The sequence below is a fragment of the Cetorhinus maximus genome, chromosome 28 (assembly GCF_964194155.1).
Source record: "Cetorhinus maximus chromosome 28, sCetMax3.hap1.1, whole genome shotgun sequence".
NCBI lineage: Eukaryota > Metazoa > Chordata > Chondrichthyes > Lamniformes > Cetorhinidae > Cetorhinus > Cetorhinus maximus.
The window spans coordinates 4,298,444-4,315,626 of NC_135906.1; the positions used below are offsets into that span (position 1 = coordinate 4,298,444).

At 52.3% G+C, this 17,183-nt stretch overlaps 1 non-coding gene and 2 pseudogenes across 1 annotated transcript; all 3 read left to right on the forward strand.

Moving 5' to 3' along the window:
• The first annotated feature begins 5,186 nt into the window (after positions 1-5,186).
• On the forward strand, positions 5,187-5,377 carry LOC144669233 (U2 spliceosomal RNA). Its single transcript, XR_013573648.1, has one exon. It is a non-coding gene; the product is annotated as a U2 spliceosomal RNA (small nuclear RNA).
• A 3,820-nt stretch (positions 5,378-9,197) lies between these two features.
• Positions 9,198-9,375, forward strand: LOC144669106 (U2 spliceosomal RNA; annotated as a pseudogene).
• Positions 9,376-13,217: 3,842 nt separating this feature from the next.
• LOC144669107 (U2 spliceosomal RNA) lies at positions 13,218-13,396 on the forward strand (annotated as a pseudogene).
• Positions 13,397-17,183: the final 3,787 nt, after the last annotated feature.

A 17,183-nucleotide genomic window follows, 5' to 3' on the forward strand; every position in this document is an offset into this window, starting at 1 on the left:
TCTCTCATGCCTGTCACGTGTTCTCCCTTGTGACTGAGTGTTTCTCGAAATTTTCCATTACCTGCCAGTTACACGACACATCTAGCGCAACCGTAGACAGCGACCTTTCTCCATTACGCCTTTGCCCCAAACTTTAGTGCGTCCCTCAGCACGTAGTCCTGGACCTTGGAATGTGCCAACTCTTTGCAATGGAAGACCAACAAGTTTCGGACAGCCAAAGAGTGTCTTTCACCGAGTGGATCCTCCGGCGGTAGTTGATGTTTGTCTTGGCGTGTGTCCCTGGGAACAGCCCCTGGAGCACAGAGTCCATACCTGTGTCACGGAACTGCTCGGGATGCACCTCGACAAGAACCACGGCCACTCTCTTCAGAGTTCTGGTGATGAGGCATTCTGCCAAATGACCCTGACGGTCTGTTCGGCGAACCGTCCGCCGGAATCCACCATCTCCTTTTCCCGCAGGGCCTCTAGGGTGATACGTGCTAACCACTGCCTGATGGACTTGCGGACAAAGGTGTTTCTCTGCATAAGTTTTTCCACACGGGGCAGGTGATACGGCACTTGGAGCGTTCCGCGGCAGAGTGGCCAGACCCATCCTTCGCAACACCAGGGACAGGTAGAACCTCAGCACGTAGTGACGCTTGGTGTTTGGGTCTACACACAGCTTGATAATGCCATACACAAAGGTGGCCATCAGGATGAGGGTGATGTTGGGCATGTTTTTTCCCTCTTCATCCAGAGTTTTTTTACATCATGTCCCTGCAAACAGGATCCACTTTTGACCTCCAGATAAAGCGGAAGATGGCTGGCGTGATCGCCACAGCGCAGGAGTGAGGAATGGGCCAGACCCGCGCCACGTACAGCAACACCGAGAGTGCCTCACACCTGATGAGCAGGTTCTTACCCGCAACGGAGAGGGAGCTTTGCTCCCACATGCCCAGTTCTTTTCTCACCATAGCTACTCGCTCCTTCCGGTTTCTAACGCATGCCCTGGTCCCTCCGAACCATATCCCCAGTAGCTTCAGGCAGTCTGACCTGCTGGTGAAAGGGACAAAGCTTAGTTCAGTTCCCAGAGGACACGGCCTCGCTCTTGCCACGATTTACCCTTGGCACCTGAGGCCGGTTCGAAGTGGTCGCAGGTGTCGATCAGTCTGCGCACCGATGTGTGAAAAGTGGGGAGTTGACCGTACTACCGCATCACCACACTGTCCCAGGTCCAATAGCATGGCGGAATGTATATACTGTAAAGTCCTTACTTATGAAATGTCAGCAAAGTAAACAAGGCTTGTGACGGCCTGTCACAATGCTACACCTTAGAGCGACAGCGCTCAGTGCAACCACTCCTTCACCAGCAGAATTACAGTGCGAACAACCCTTCCCAGTCATCATTTGTCGATGCATCCAGGAGTAAGTGATGCATTCGCTGAAGGTGAAGGTGAAGGACGCACATGAGCAAAGAATCACCCAACTTAAACATTGGACAAAAGGTATGACTACAACACCCAACCGATGGAACATGAAATCCGGCCGAAATCAGCAGCATGTCCAGAACCATGATCATATCAAATACGAGCACCCATTGTGAAGAAACCGATGGCGAATCAGGGAAGTACCAGAACAAGAAACACCAAGTAACCCCATCGCAAGCAGAACGCGATCTAAGACACGATCCCAGCGCAACACTCCTACAGACAACCAGAATTGTGAGAACGTACAGCAATCTCAAACCAACTTCACAGTATCAACGAAGCACCATTCCGTTCCAGAGACTCATAAGGTGATCACTTTGTACAATTGTAGGTTCAAAGACAGAAGAGCAATTTGTGGTAATGTAAATAGTTCTTATTATTTAATGGTACAGCCTGGAGTTGTTGTGGTATACCTTTAAGGAGCGTATCTAAAATTGCTGTGCAGCACCAGGCAGGGTGTGACGTATATGCTCATGTATAATTCTCGGGCCGATGATAGGAGCTGTCCTAGAGACCCAGATATTGTTGTATATATTTCATCTCTTCAAATCAAAGAATTGAGTTCGCAATCCTCTTTGTGTCGTCGGTGTGTTTGTGTCAGGTGGAAAACACAACATGGAGGACCCCCATTTAAGGTGAATGGCAAAAGAACCAAGGCGACATGAGGAGAAACCTTCTTGCGCAGCGAGTGGTTAGAATCTGCAATGCACTGCCTGAGAGTGTGCTGGGGGCACTTTCAAGAGTGGCTTTCAAAAGAGAATCGGATAATTAATTATCTGAAGAGAAAATATTTGCAGGGCTACGGGGAAAAGGCAGGTGAGTGGCACTAGGGGAGTTGCTCTTGCAGAGAGCTAGCACAGACACGACAGGCCGAATGGCCTCCTTTTGTGCTCTAACCAATCTAGGATTCGATGTTCTCCCTCCACTTGGACCCCTCCCTCTGGATTTTTGCCTTCTCTTGATCTTTTCATTGAGAACTGTCGGCGTGACATTAGCCGTCTCAATTTCTCTGCTCCTCTCACCCATTCTAATCTGTCTCTCTCTGAACTCACTGCACTCCGTTCTCTCAGGTCCAACCCCAACATTGTCATCAAACCCGCTGACAAGGGTGGTACTGTTGTTGTCTGGCGCATTGACCTCTACCTCGCGGAGGCTGAGCGTCAACTCGCAGACGTTTCCTCCTACCTCTCCCTGGACCATGACCCCACCACAGAACATCAAGCCATTGTTTCCAGGACTGTCACTGACCTCATCTCCTCAGGAGATCTTCCTCCCACAGCTTCCAACTTGATAGTCGCCCAACCTCGGACGGCCCGCTTCTACCTCCTACCCAAAATCCACAAACAGAACTGTCCTGGCAGACCGATCGTGTCAGCCTGTTCCTGCCCCACGGAACTCATTTCTCGTTATCTTGACTCCCTTCTCTCTCCCCTTGTCCAGTCCCTTCCCACCTACATCCGTGATTCCTCTGACACCTTACGTCACATCAACAATTTCCAGTTCCCTGGCCCCAACCGCTTCCTCTTCACCATGGATGTCCAATCCCTCTACACCTCCATCCCCCACCAGGATGGTCTGAGGGCCCTTAGCTTCTTCCTTGAACAGAGGCCCCAACAATCCCCATCCACCACTACTCTCCTCCGTCTGGCTGAACTTGTTCTCACACTGAACAATTTCTCCTTTAACTCCTCTCACTTCCTCCAAATAAAAGGCGTGGCTATGGGTACCCGCATGGGCCCCAGCTATGCCTGTCTCTTTATGGGGTATGTGGAACATTCCTTGTTCCAGTCCTACTCCGGCCCCGTCCCACAACTCTTTCTCCGGTACATCGATGATTACTTCGGTGCTGCTTCATGCTCTCGTCGGGACCTGGAAAAATGTATTAATTTTGCTTCCAATCTCCACCCCTCCATCATCTTCACATGGTCCATCTCTGACACTTCTCTTCCCTTCCTTGACCTCTCTGTCTCAATTTCTGATGATAGACTGTCCACCAATATCCATTACAAGCCTACCGACTCCCACAGCTACCTCGACTACAGCTCCTCACACCCCGCTTCCTGTAAAGACTCCATCCCATTCTCTCAGTTCCTTCGCCTCCGTCGCATCTGTTCTGATGACGCTACCTTCAAAAACAGCTCCTCTGACATGTCCTCCTTCTTCCTTAACCGAGGTTTTCCATCCACGGTCGTTGACAGGGCCCTCAACCGTGTCCGGCCCATATCCCGCGCATCCTCCCTCACGCCTTCTCCTCCTTCCCAGAAACATGATAGGGTCCCCCTTGTCCTCACTTATCACCCCACCAGCCTCCGCATTCAAAGGATCATCCTCCGCCATTTCCGCCAACTCCAGCATGATGCCACCACCAAACACATCTTCCCTTCACTCCCCTTGACGGCATTCCGTAGGGATCGTTCCCTCCGGGACACCCTGGTCCACTCCTCCATCACCCCCTACTCCTCAACCCCCACTTATGGCACCTCCCCATGCCCACGCAGAAGATGCAACACCTGCCCCTTCACTTCCTCTCTCCTCACCGTCCAAGGGCCCAAACACTCCTTTCAAGTGAAGCAGCATTTCACTTGCATTTCCCCTAACTTAGTCTACTGCATTCGTTGCTCCCAATGCGGTCTCCTCTACATTGGAGAGACCAAACGCAAACTGGGCGACCGTTCTGCGGAACACCTGCGGTCTGTCCGCAAGAAAGACCCAAACCTCCCTGTCGCTTGCCATTTTAACACTCCACCCTGTTCTCTTGCCAACATGTCTGTCCTTGGCTTGCTGCATTGTTCCAGTGAAGCCCAACGCAAACTGGAGGAGCAGCACCTCATCTTCCGACTAGGCACTTTACAGCCCTCTGGGCTGAATATTGAATTCAACAACTTTAGATCTTAAACTCCCCCTCCCCCCATCCCCACCCCGTTTCTTTTCCCCCCCCACCCGTTTTTTTTCAATAATTTATATAGATTCTTCTTTCCCCACCTATTTCCATTATTTTTAAATCTAAAACTAAAACCTTTAGTCTTTCCACCCCACCCCCACTAGAGCTGTACTTTAAATATCCTGTTTTCCATTCTTAATTAGCACTTTTCTCAGACAAAGACCACCACCTTCAACACCTCTTTGACCCTTTTGTCTCTGACATCTTTTGATTATCTGCTCACACCACACCCTCAATGTGTCTCTTCCCCCCCCACCTTAAACCAATTTATATTTCTCCCTTGTTGAAACTATGCTGCAGTTCTGCCGAAGGGCCATGAGGGCTCGAAACGTTGACTGATTTCTTCTCCACCGATGCTGCCAGACTTGCTGAGTTTTTCCAGGTAATTCTGTTTTTATTTTGTTTAGGATTCGATGTGTGCAGCTCTGCACAGTTGGTTGCTGCATTGTCACTCACTCGCTGCAAGACACGCAACTGCTTTCAAAAGCTTCTCCCACAGCAGCCTCTGACAGTGACGTCCATGTGGATAGGCACAACCCTCTCCCACCTGATTGGTGGAATACTGGCGATCTACATAACTCTGATGCAGTCTCACTGAAAAAGACAGAACAAAGGCAACTTCTGTAAATTAACCTTCTGTTCCAATTGGAAATCCCAGGAGAAATATGCCAACAGTAAAAGCATCAGTACTTATATATATATAAGCCTTTGAACGCTGTCAGTCTGCTTTAAAGGAGGGAAGGCATATGGCACTCGGGTAAGTCCAGGGTATTTGTGGCATCGCTTCTCGGCCTCTTGGCTAAGATCAAGTGTAGTATCTGTTCTTATCAGTTTAATATCTGATACGTCCCTTATCTGGGGACCATATATTAAATTGATTTTTGGAGCAGGGAGATGGAGTAGGGGCTTGCTCCGTCCACTCCACGCATCAACCTGGTATTGCAGTATCTCTGGGAATGGTGCACCACCCCTTTCCAGGGGATTTTCAATGCTAAAAATAGATTTCTTACAAACATCTGCTTTCTTTACTTTTCAACATGCACATCTTTCAAAACACAACTTTCTTTCTTTCTCATCGCTTCTCGGCCTTTTGGCTAAGAAGGAATTTGAGCTCACTACGGGTATGAAGGAGCAGACTAAAGGTCTGGGACTCTCAGAGACAGTGGGTTTGGTAGGAGAATAAATGCTTTAATATGGGTTTAAAGATTGTATCCATAAATGTGCGTAGCATTAAATCTACTACGCGATGTGTTGCGACCTTGGACTACCTAGCCAAGGTCAAAGCTGACCTGTTGTTTCTGCAGGAGTGTGCGATACCGCACCTCAGCTCCTACAGGCAATGGTCACGATGGTGGTCCCACGGGCCATCGATCTGGTCGGGCGGAAACGACTCTCGTTCCTCCGGCCTGGGTATTCTGCTGCGGGGAGGCAACTTCACCGTCTCCGAGGTCAAGGAGGTGGTGGGCGGGCGACTCCTGGTAGCAGACGTAATGTACAAGAACGCTCCACTCCGGCACAAGGGGCTGAACGGCTGGAGGTTTTTCAGCAGCTCCCACTGCTGCTGGCGACCTCCAGGCCGGTCATTCTGGGCGGGGACTTCAACTGCATCATCGATGCGGCTGGACGATCCGGCAGGGCCGGAAGCAGATTGGACGCTACGTCCAGATCCCTGATGGAAACAGTTAAGGATGCCAAGCTGCACGACGTCTTCAGCAACCCTGCAGACGGAGCGCAGCGTAGATACACCTGGTCGCGGCCAGACGGGTCCATTCGTTCCAGGATAGACTTCCTGTTTGTGTCCCGTGCATTCACAGTCAGATCCACCGAGGTCAAGCCGGTGTTCTTCTCTGACCACTGCCTCCTACTGGCGGACTGCCACTTGGAGGAAGACCTGAGGGTGGGCAGGGGGGCATGGAAGCTAAATGTGCAACTGCTGACCCCAGAGAACATTGAGGAGCTCAAGAGGGATTACAAAGGTTGGAGAACCGTGAAACCCCTCTTTGAGTCCCTGACACACTGGTGGGAAGTGATCAAGGGAAGCATCAAGAGGTTTTTCATCCTCAAAGGCACCCAGAAAGCTAGAAAGGAACAGAGGGAAATGTCCCGACTCCAGGAAAAGATGCAGAATCTGCTCCGGCTGCAGTCGATGGGGGTCGATGTCAAGGAGGAGCTCCAAGAGGTGAAGGGCCAGCAAGCCTCGCACTTTGCCTCGGAGGCCTCCAAGATCATCTTCCGTTCCAGAGTCTGCTCCGTGGAGCAGGATGAGACGTGCTCACGTTTCTTCTTCCAAAAGGTACACAGAGAGCGCTCTGTGATCAGCAGCCTGAAGGAAGAAGACGGCTCAGTAAAGTCATCACGGTCCGACATTCTGAGGATCAGCAAATCCTTTTATGCCGGACTGTATGACGTGAAGCCCACGGACAGCACGGCCTCCCAGTCCTTCCTGTCCTCTATCACGGAGGTCCTAGACCACAGTACGCGGGAGAGCCTAGACAAACCGCTAACCCCTGACGAACTGACTAAGGCCCTCGAGTCCTTCGAGAAGAGTAAAACCCCCGGAAGCGACGGCCTGCCGGCGGAGTTGTATTCGGCTCTGTGGGACTTGATCGGCCCAGACCTGCTAGAAGTGTACGAGAGTATGCTCCTGGCCGGCAGCATGTCAGAATCCATGAGGAAAGGCATCATCACCCTCATCTACAAGCACAAGGGGGAAAGGGAGGAAATTAGAAATTGGCGACCCATTTCACTGTTGAATATGGACTATAAGATTCTGTCCAAGGTCATCGCCAACCGGGTCAAATCCGCTCTGGAATTGGTGATTCACCCTGACCAGACCTGCTCTGTGCCAGGCAGGAAGATCTCTGACAGCCTGGCGCTGCTCAGGGATACGATTGCCTATGTACAGGACAGGGGTGTGGATACCTGCCTCATCAGCTTGGATCAGGAGAAGGCCTTTGACAGAATATCGCACACCTACATGGGGGATGCGCTCTCCAAAATGGGGTTTGGGGAGGGAATTCGAAATTGGATCCAACTGCTCTACACTAACATCAGTAGCGCAGTCTCAATCAATGGGTGGGAAACAGATAGCTTTCCGATTAAATCTGGAGTCAGGCAGGGCTGCCCTCTCTCGCCTGTCCTTTTTGTGTGCTGCATAGAACCCTTTGCCGAGTCCATCAGGAAGGATCCGGGCATAAGAGGAGTGACGATCCCAGGCAGTGGAGGCACTCAGGTAAAAGCCTCCCTGTACATGGACGACGTCGCCGTCTTCTGCTCAGATCCGCTGTCGGTGCGCAGACTGATGCACGTCTGCGACCAGTTCGAACTGGCCTCGGGAGCCAAGGTAAATCGTGGGAAGAGCGAGGCCATGTTCTTTGGGAAGTGGGCTGACCGATCCTTTGTCCCCTTCACTGTCAGGGCTGACGGCCTGAAGGTGCTGGGGATATGGTTCGGAGGGACCGGGGCATGCGTTAGAAACTGGAAGGAGCGAGTGGCTATGGTGAAAAGGAAACTGGGCATGTGGGAGCGACGCTCCCTCTCCATTGCGGGTAAGAACCTGGTCATCAGGTGTGAGGTACTCTCGCTGTTGCTGTACGTGGCGCAGGTCTGGCCCATTCCACACTCCTGCGCGATGGCGATCACTCGAGCCATCTTCCGCTTTATCTGGAGGTCGAAAATGGATCGTGTCTGCAGGGACGCGATGTACAAGCCTCTAGATAAAGGGGGAAAAAACGTGCCCAACATCGCCCTCATACTGATGGCCACCTTTGTGTGCGGCTGCATCAAGCGGTGCGTAGACCCTCAGTACGCAAACACCAAGTGTCACTACGTGCTGAGGTTCTACCTGTCCCCGGTGTTGCGAAGGATGGGTCTGGCCACGCTGCCGCGGAACGCTCCAAGTAGTTGGACCGTGCCGTACCACCTGTCCCTGGTGGAAAAATTTATGCAGAAAAACACCTTTGACCACAAGTCCATCAGGCAGTGGTCAGCACGTAACGTCCTAGAGGCCCTGAGGGATAAGGAGAGGGTGGACCCTGTGGGATGGTTCCCCGAGCAGACTGTCAAAGTCATTTGGCAGAATGCCTCATCGCCAGAACTTTCCAACAAGCACCAAGACGTAGCTTGGCTGGTGGTGAGAAAGGCCCTCCCCGTCAGATCCTTCCTACACGCCAGGAGTCTCACCCCCTCTGCACGATGCCCTCGAGGTGGCTGTGGTGGGGAAGAGACCGTTGTTCACCTCCTTGTGGATTGTGCCTTTGCAAAGAAAGTCTGGAGAGAGATGCAGTGGTTGCTGTCGAGGTTCATCCCGAGCAGTTCTGTGACACAGGACTCTGTGCTCTACGGGCTGTTCCCAGGGACACACACCGAGACAAACATCAACTGCAGCTGGAGGATCATCAACTCGGTGAAAGACGCGCTTTGGTCTGCCCGAAACTTGTTGGTCTTCCAGCACAAAGATTTGTCCCCGACCGATTGTTGCGGCCTGGCACAATCCAAAGTCCAAGAATACGTGCTGAGGGACGCACTAAAGCTTGGGGCAGCTGCCGCAAAGGCGCAATGGGGAAGGGTCGCTGTCTAAGACCTTTCTACCACAGCGCACCGAGAGACTGGGAACTGTTTAGAGCCCCTCGGGCTGTACAGATCAAAATGAAAGGCTGTAAATGACTGTAATATTGTTTGTACTGATGCACCTGGTGATACATTTTGTAAAAGTTTAACCTGGATTGTACCCTTGTAATGTTGTTTTTGAAATGGTTTTGAATGTGATTGAAGATTTTTATGAATAAAGTATATTTTTACAAAAAAAAAAAAAAATCTGTTCTTATCAGTTTAATATCTGATACGTCCCTTATCTGGGGACCATATATTAAATTGATTTTTGGAGCAGGGAGATGGAGTAGGGGCTTGCTCCGTCCACTCCACGCATCAACCCGGTATTGCAGTATCTCTGGGAATGGTGCACCACCCCTTTCCAGGGGATTTTCAATGCTAAAAATAGATTTCTTACAAACATCTGCTTTCTTTACTTTTCAACATGCACATCTTTCAAAACACAACTTTCTTTCTTTCTCATCGCTTCTCGGCCTTTTGGCTAAGAAGGAATTTGAGCTCACTACGGGTATGAAGGAGCAGACTAAAGGTCTGGGACTCTCAGAGACAGTGGGTTTGGTAGGAGAATAAATGCTTTAATATGGGTTTAAAGATTGTATCCATAAATGTGCGTAGCATTAAATCTACTACGCGATGTGTTGCGACCTTGGACTACCTAGCCAAGGTCAAAGCTGACCTGTTGTTTCTGCAGGAGTGTGCGATACCGCACCTCAGCTCCTACAGGCAATGGTCACGATGGTGGTCCCACGGGCCATCGATCTGGTCGGGCGGAAACGACTCTCGTTCCTCCGGCCTGGGTATTCTGCTGCGGGGAGGCAACTTCACCGTCTCCGAGGTCAAGGAGGTGGTGGGCGGGCGACTCCTGGTAGCAGACGTAATGTACAAGAACGCTCCACTCCGGTTAATTAACGTGTACGGCCCGGCACAAGGGGCTGAACGGCTGGAGGTTTTTCAGCAGCTCCCACTGCTGCTGGCGACCTCCAGGCCGGTCATTCTGGGCGGGGACTTCAACTGCATCATCGATGCGGCTGGACGATCCGGCAGGGCCGGAAGCAGATTGGACGCTACGTCCAGATCCCTGATGGAAACAGTTAAGGATGCCAAGCTGCACGACGTCTTCAGCAACCCTGCAGACGGAGCGCAGCGTAGATACACCTGGTCGCGGCCAGACGGGTCCATTCGTTCCAGGATAGACTTCCTGTTTGTGTCCCGTGCATTCACAGTCAGATCCACCGAGGTCAAGCCGGTGTTCTTCTCTGACCACTGCCTCCTACTGGCGGACTGCCACTTGGAGGAAGACCTGAGGGTGGGCAGGGGGGCATGGAAGCTAAATGTGCAACTGCTGACCCCAGAGAACATTGAGGAGCTCAAGAGGGATTACAAAGGTTGGAGAACCGTGAAACCCCTCTTTGAGTCCCTGACACACTGGTGGGAAGTGATCAAGGGAAGCATCAAGAGGTTTTTCATCCTCAAAGGCACCCAGAAAGCTAGAAAGGAACAGAGGGAAATGTCCCGACTCCAGGAAAAGATGCAGAATCTGCTCCGGCTGCGGTCGATGGGGGTCGATGTCAAGGAGGAGCTCCAAGAGGTGAAGGGCCAGCAAGCCTCGCACTTTGCCTCGGAGGCCTCCAAGATCATCTTCCGTTCCAGAGTCCGCTCCGTGGAGCAGGATGAGACGTGCTCACGTTTCTTCTTCCAAAAGGTACACAGAGAGCGCTCTGTGATCAGCAGCCTGAAGGAAGAAGACGGCTCAGTAAAGTCATCACGGTCCGACATTCTGAGGATCAGCAAATCCTTTTATGCCGGACTGTATGACGTGAAGCCCACGGACAGCACGGCCTCCCAGTCCTTCCTGTCCTCTATCACGGAGGTCCTAGACCACAGTACGCGGGAGAGCCTAGACAAACCGCTAACCCCTGACGAACTGACTAAGGCCCTCGAGTCCTTCGAGAAGAGTAAAACCCCCGGAAGCGACGGCCTGCCGGCGGAGTTGTATTCGGCTCTGTGGGACTTGATCGGCCCAGACCTGCTAGAAGTGTACGAGAGTATGCTCCTGGCCGGCAGCATGTCAGAATCCATGAGGAAAGGCATCATCACCCTCATCTACAAGCACAAGGGGGAAAGGGAGGAAATTAGAAATTGGCGACCCATTTCACTGTTGAATATGGACTATAAGATTCTGTCCAAGGTCATCGCCAACCGGGTCAAATCCGCTCTGGAATTGGTGATTCACCCTGACCAGACCTGCTCTGTGCCAGGCAGGAAGATCTCTGACAGCCTGGCGCTGCTCAGGGATACGATTGCCTATGTACAGGACAGGGGTGTGGATACCTGCCTCATCAGCTTGGATCAGGAGAAGGCCTTTGACAGAATATCGCACACCTACATGGGGGATGCGCTCTCCAAAATGGGGTTTGGGGAGGGAATTCGAAATTGGATCCAACTGCTCTACACTAACATCAGTAGCGCAGTCTCAATCAATGGGTGGGAAACAGATAGCTTTCCGATTAAATCTGGAGTCAGGCAGGGCTGCCCTCTCTCGCCTGTCCTTTTTGTGTGCTGCATAGAACCCTTTGCCGAGTCCATCAGGAAGGATCCGGGCATAAGAGGAGTGACGATCCCAGGCAGTGGAGGCACTCAGGTAAAAGCCTCCCTGTACATGGACGACGTCGCCGTCTTCTGCTCGGATCCGCTGTCGGTGCGCAGACTGATGCACGTCTGCGACCAGTTCGAACTGGCCTCGGGAGCCAAGGTAAATCGTGGGAAGAGCGAGGCCATGTTCTTTGGGAAGTGGGCTGACCGATCCTTTGTCCCCTTCACTGTCAGGGCTGACGGCCTGAAGGTGCTGGGGATATGGTTCGGAGGGACCGGGGCATGCGTTAGAAACTGGAAGGAGCGAGTGGCTATGGTGAAAAGGAAACTGGGCATGTGGGAGCGACGCTCCCTCTCCATTGCGGGTAAGAACCTGGTCATCAGGTGTGAGGTACTCTCGCTGTTGCTGTACGTGGCGCAGGTCTGGCCCATTCCACACTCCTGCGCGATGGCGATCACTCGAGCCATCTTCCGCTTTATCTGGAGGTCGAAAATGGATCGTGTCTGCAGGGACGCGATGTACAAGCCTCTAGATAAAGGGGGAAAAAACGTGCCCAACATCGCCCTCATACTGATGGCCACCTTTGTGTGCGGCTGCATCAAGCGGTGCGTAGACCCTCAGTACGCAAACACCAAGTGTCACTACGTGCTGAGGTTCTACCTGTCCCCGGTGTTGCGAAGGATGGGTCTGGCCACGCTGCCGCGGAACGCTCCAAGTAGTTGGACCGTGCCGTACCACCTGTCCCTGGTGGAAAAATTTATGCAGAAAAACACCTTTGACCACAAGTCCATCAGGCAGTGGTCAGCACGTAACGTCCTAGAGGCCCTGAGGGATAAGGAGAGGGTGGACCCTGTGGGATGGTTCCCCGAGCAGACTGTCAAAGTCATTTGGCAGAATGCCTCATCGCCAGAACTTTCCAACAAGCACCAAGACGTAGCTTGGCTGGTGGTGAGAAAGGCCCTCCCCGTCAGATCCTTCCTACACGCCAGGAGTCTCACCCCCTCTGCACGATGCCCTCGAGGTGGCTGTGGTGGGGAAGAGACCGTTGTTCACCTCCTTGTGGATTGTGCCTTTGCAAAGAAAGTCTGGAGAGAGATGCAGTGGTTGCTGTCGAGGTTCATCCCGAGCAGTTCTGTGACACAGGACTCTGTGCTCTACGGGCTGTTCCCAGGGACACACACCGAGACAAACATCAACTGCAGCTGGAGGATCATCAACTCGGTGAAAGACGCGCTTTGGTCTGCCCGAAACTTGTTGGTCTTCCAGCACAAAGATTTGTCCCCGACCGATTGTTGCGGCCTGGCACAATCCAAAGTCCAAGAATACGTGCTGAGGGACGCACTAAAGCTTGGGGCAGCTGCCGCAAAGGCGCAATGGGGAAGGGTCGCTGTCTAAGACCTTTCTACCACAGCGCACCGAGAGACTGGGAACTGTTTAGAGCCCCTCGGGCTGTACAGATCAAAATGAAAGGCTGTAAATGACTGTAATATTGTTTGTACTGATGCACCTGGTGATACATTTTGTAAAAGTTTAACCTGGATTGTACCCTTGTAATGTTGTTTTTGAAATGGTTTTGAATGTGATTGAAGATTTTTATGAATAAAGTATATTTTTACAAAAAAAAAAAAAAAATCTGTTCTTATCAGTTTAATATCTGATACGTCCCTTATCTGGGGACCATATATTAAATTGATTTTTGGAGCAGGGAGATGGAGTAGGGGCTTGCTCCGTCCACTCCACGCATCAACCCGGTATTGCAGTATCTCTGGGAATGGTGCACCACCCCTTTCCAGGGGATTTTCAATGCTAAAAATAGATTTCTTACAAACATCTGCTTTCTTTACTTTTCAACATGCACATCTTTCAAAACACAACTTTCTTTCTTTCTCATCGCTTCTCGGCCTTTTGGCTAAGAAGGAATTTGAGCTCACTACGGGTATGAAGGAGCAGACTAAAGGTCTGGGACTCTCAGAGACAGTGGGTTTGGTAGGAGAATAAATGCTTTAATATGGGTTTAAAGATTGTATCCATAAATGTGCGTAGCATTAAATCTACTACGCGATGTGTTGCGACCTTGGACTACCTAGCCAAGGTCAAAGCTGACCTGTTGTTTCTGCAGGAGTGTGCGATACCGCACCTCAGCTCCTACAGGCAATGGTCACGATGGTGGTCCCACGGGCCATCGATCTGGTCGGGCGGAAACGACTCTCGTTCCTCCGGCCTGGGTATTCTGCTGCGGGGAGGCAACTTCACCGTCTCCGAGGTCAAGGAGGTGGTGGGCGGGCGACTCCTGGTAGCAGACGTAATGTACAAGAACGCTCCACTCCGGTTAATTAACGTGTACGGCCCGGCACAAGGGGCTGAACGGCTGGAGGTTTTTCAGCAGCTCCCACTGCTGCTGGCGACCTCCAGGCCGGTCATTCTGGGCGGGGACTTCAACTGCATCATCGATGCGGCTGGACGATCCGGCAGGGCCGGAAGCAGATTGGACGCTACGTCCAGATCCCTGATGGAAACAGTTAAGGATGCCAAGCTGCACGACGTCTTCAGCAACCCTGCAGACGGAGCGCAGCGTAGATACACCTGGTCGCGGCCAGACGGGTCCATTCGTTCCAGGATAGACTTCCTGTTTGTGTCCCGTGCATTCACAGTCAGATCCACCGAGGTCAAGCCGGTGTTCTTCTCTGACCACTGCCTCCTACTGGCGGACTGCCACTTGGAGGAAGACCTGAGGGTGGGCAGGGGGGCATGGAAGCTAAATGTGCAACTGCTGACCCCAGAGAACATTGAGGAGCTCAAGAGGGATTACAAAGGTTGGAGAACCGTGAAACCCCTCTTTGAGTCCCTGACACACTGGTGGGAAGTGATCAAGGGAAGCATCAAGAGGTTTTTCATCCTCAAAGGCACCCAGAAAGCTAGAAAGGAACAGAGGGAAATGTCCCGACTCCAGGAAAAGATGCAGAATCTGCTCCGGCTGCGGTCGATGGGGGTCGATGTCAAGGAGGAGCTCCAAGAGGTGAAGGGCCAGCAAGCCTCGCACTTTGCCTCGGAGGCCTCCAAGATCATCTTCCGTTCCAGAGTCCGCTCCGTGGAGCAGGATGAGACGTGCTCACGTTTCTTCTTCCAAAAGGTACACAGAGAGCGCTCTGTGATCAGCAGCCTGAAGGAAGAAGACGGCTCAGTAAAGTCATCACGGTCCGACATTCTGAGGATCAGCAAATCCTTTTATGCCGGACTGTATGACGTGAAGCCCACGGACAGCACGGCCTCCCAGTCCTTCCTGTCCTCTATCACGGAGGTCCTAGACCACAGTACGCGGGAGAGCCTAGACAAACCGCTAACTCCTGATGAACTGACTAAGGCCCTCGAGTCCTTCGAGAAGAGTAAAACCCCCGGAAGCGACGGCCTGCCGGCGGAGTTGTATTCGGCTCTGTGGGACTTGATCGGCCCAGACCTGCTAGAAGTGTACGAGAGTATGCTCCTGGCCGGCAGCATGTCAGAATCCATGAGGAAAGGCATCATCACCCTCATCTACAAGCACAAGGGGGAAAGGGAGGAAATTAGAAATTGGCGACCCATTTCACTGTTGAATATGGACTATAAGATTCTGTCCAAGGTCATCGCCAACCGGGTCAAATCCGCTCTGGAATTGGTGATTCACCCTGACCAGACCTGCTCTGTGCCAGGCAGGAAGATCTCTGACAGCCTGGCGCTGCTCAGGGATACGATTGCCTATGTACAGGACAGGGGTGTGGATACCTGCCTCATCAGCTTGGATCAGGAGAAGGCCTTTGACAGAATATCGCACACCTACATGGGGGATGTGCTCTCCAAAATGGGCTTTGGGGAGGGAATTCGAAATTGGATCCAACTGCTCTACACTAACATCAGTAGCGCAGTCTCAATCAATGGGTGGGAAACAGATAGCTTTCCAATTAAATCTGGAGTCAGGCAGGGCTGCCCTCTCTCGCCTGTCCTTTTTGTGTGCTGCATAGAACCCTTTGCCGAGTCCATCAGGAAGGATCCGGGCATAAGAGGAGTGACGATCCCAGGCAGTGGAGGCACTCAGGTAAAAGCCTCCCTGTACATGGACGACGTCGCCGTCTTCTGCTCGGATCCGCTGTCGGTGCGCAGACTGATGCACGTCTGCGACCAGTTCGAACTGGCCTCGGGAGCCAAGGTAAATCGTGGGAAGAGCGAGGCCATGTTCTTTGGGAAGTGGGCTGACCGATCCTTTGTCCCCTTCACTGTCAGGGCTGACGGCCTGAAGGTGCTGGGGATATGGTTCGGAGGGACCGGGGCATGCGTTAGAAACTGGAAGGAGCGAGTGGCTATGGTGAAAAGGAAACTGGGCATGTGGGAGCGACGCTCCCTCTCCATTGCGGGTAAGAACCTGGTCATCAGGTGTGAGGTACTCTCGCTGTTGCTGTACGTGGCGCAGGTCTGGCCCATTCCACACTCCTGCGCGATGGCGATCACTCGAGCCATCTTCCGCTTTATCTGGAGGTCGAAAATGGATCGTGTCTGCAGGGACGCGATGTACAAGCCTCTAGATAAAGGGGGAAAAAACGTGCCCAACATCGCCCTCATACTGATGGCCACCTTTGTGTGCGGCTGCATCAAGCGGTGCGTAGACCCTCAGTACGCAAACACCAAGTGTCACTACGTGCTGAGGTTCTACCTGTCCCCGGTGTTGCGAAGGATGGGTCTGGCCACGCTGCCGCGGAACGCTCCAAGTAGTTGGACCGTGCCGTACCACCTGTCCCTGGTGGAAAAATTTATGCAGAAAAACACCTTTGACCACAAGTCCATCAGGCAGTGGTCAGCACGTAACGTCCTAGAGGCCCTGAGGGATAAGGAGAGGGTGGACCCTGTGGGATGGTTCCCCGAGCAGACTGTCAAAGTCATTTGGCAGAATGCCTCATCGCCAGAACTTTCCAACAAGCACCAAGACGTAGCTTGGCTGGTGGTGAGAAAGGCCCTCCCCGTCAGATCCTTCCTACACGCCAGGAGTCTCACCCCCTCTGCACGATGCCCTCGAGGTGGCTGTGGTGGGGAAGAGACCGTTGTTCACCTCCTTGTGGATTGCGCCTTTGCAAAGAAAGTCTGGAGAGAGATGCAGTGGTTGCTGTCGAGGTTCATCCCGAGCAGTTCTGTGACAAAGGACTCTGTGCTCTACGGGCTGTTCCCAGGGACACACACCGAGACAAACATCAACTGCAGCTGGAGGATCATCAACTCGGTGAAAGACGCGCTTTGGTCTGCCCGAAACTTGTTGGTCTTCCAGCACAAAGATTTGTCCCCGACCGATTGTTGCGGACTGGCACAATCCAAAGTCCAGGACTACGTGCTGAGGGACGCACTAAAGCTTGGGGCAGCTGCCGCAAAGGCGCAATGGGGAAGGGTCGCTGTCTAAGACCTTTCTACCACAGCGCACCGAGAGACTGGGAACTGTTTAGAGCCCCTCGGGCTGTACAGATCAAAATGAAAGGCTGTAAATGACTGTAATATTGTTTGTACTGATGCACCTGGTGATACATTTTGTAAAAGTTTAACCTGGATTGTACCCTTG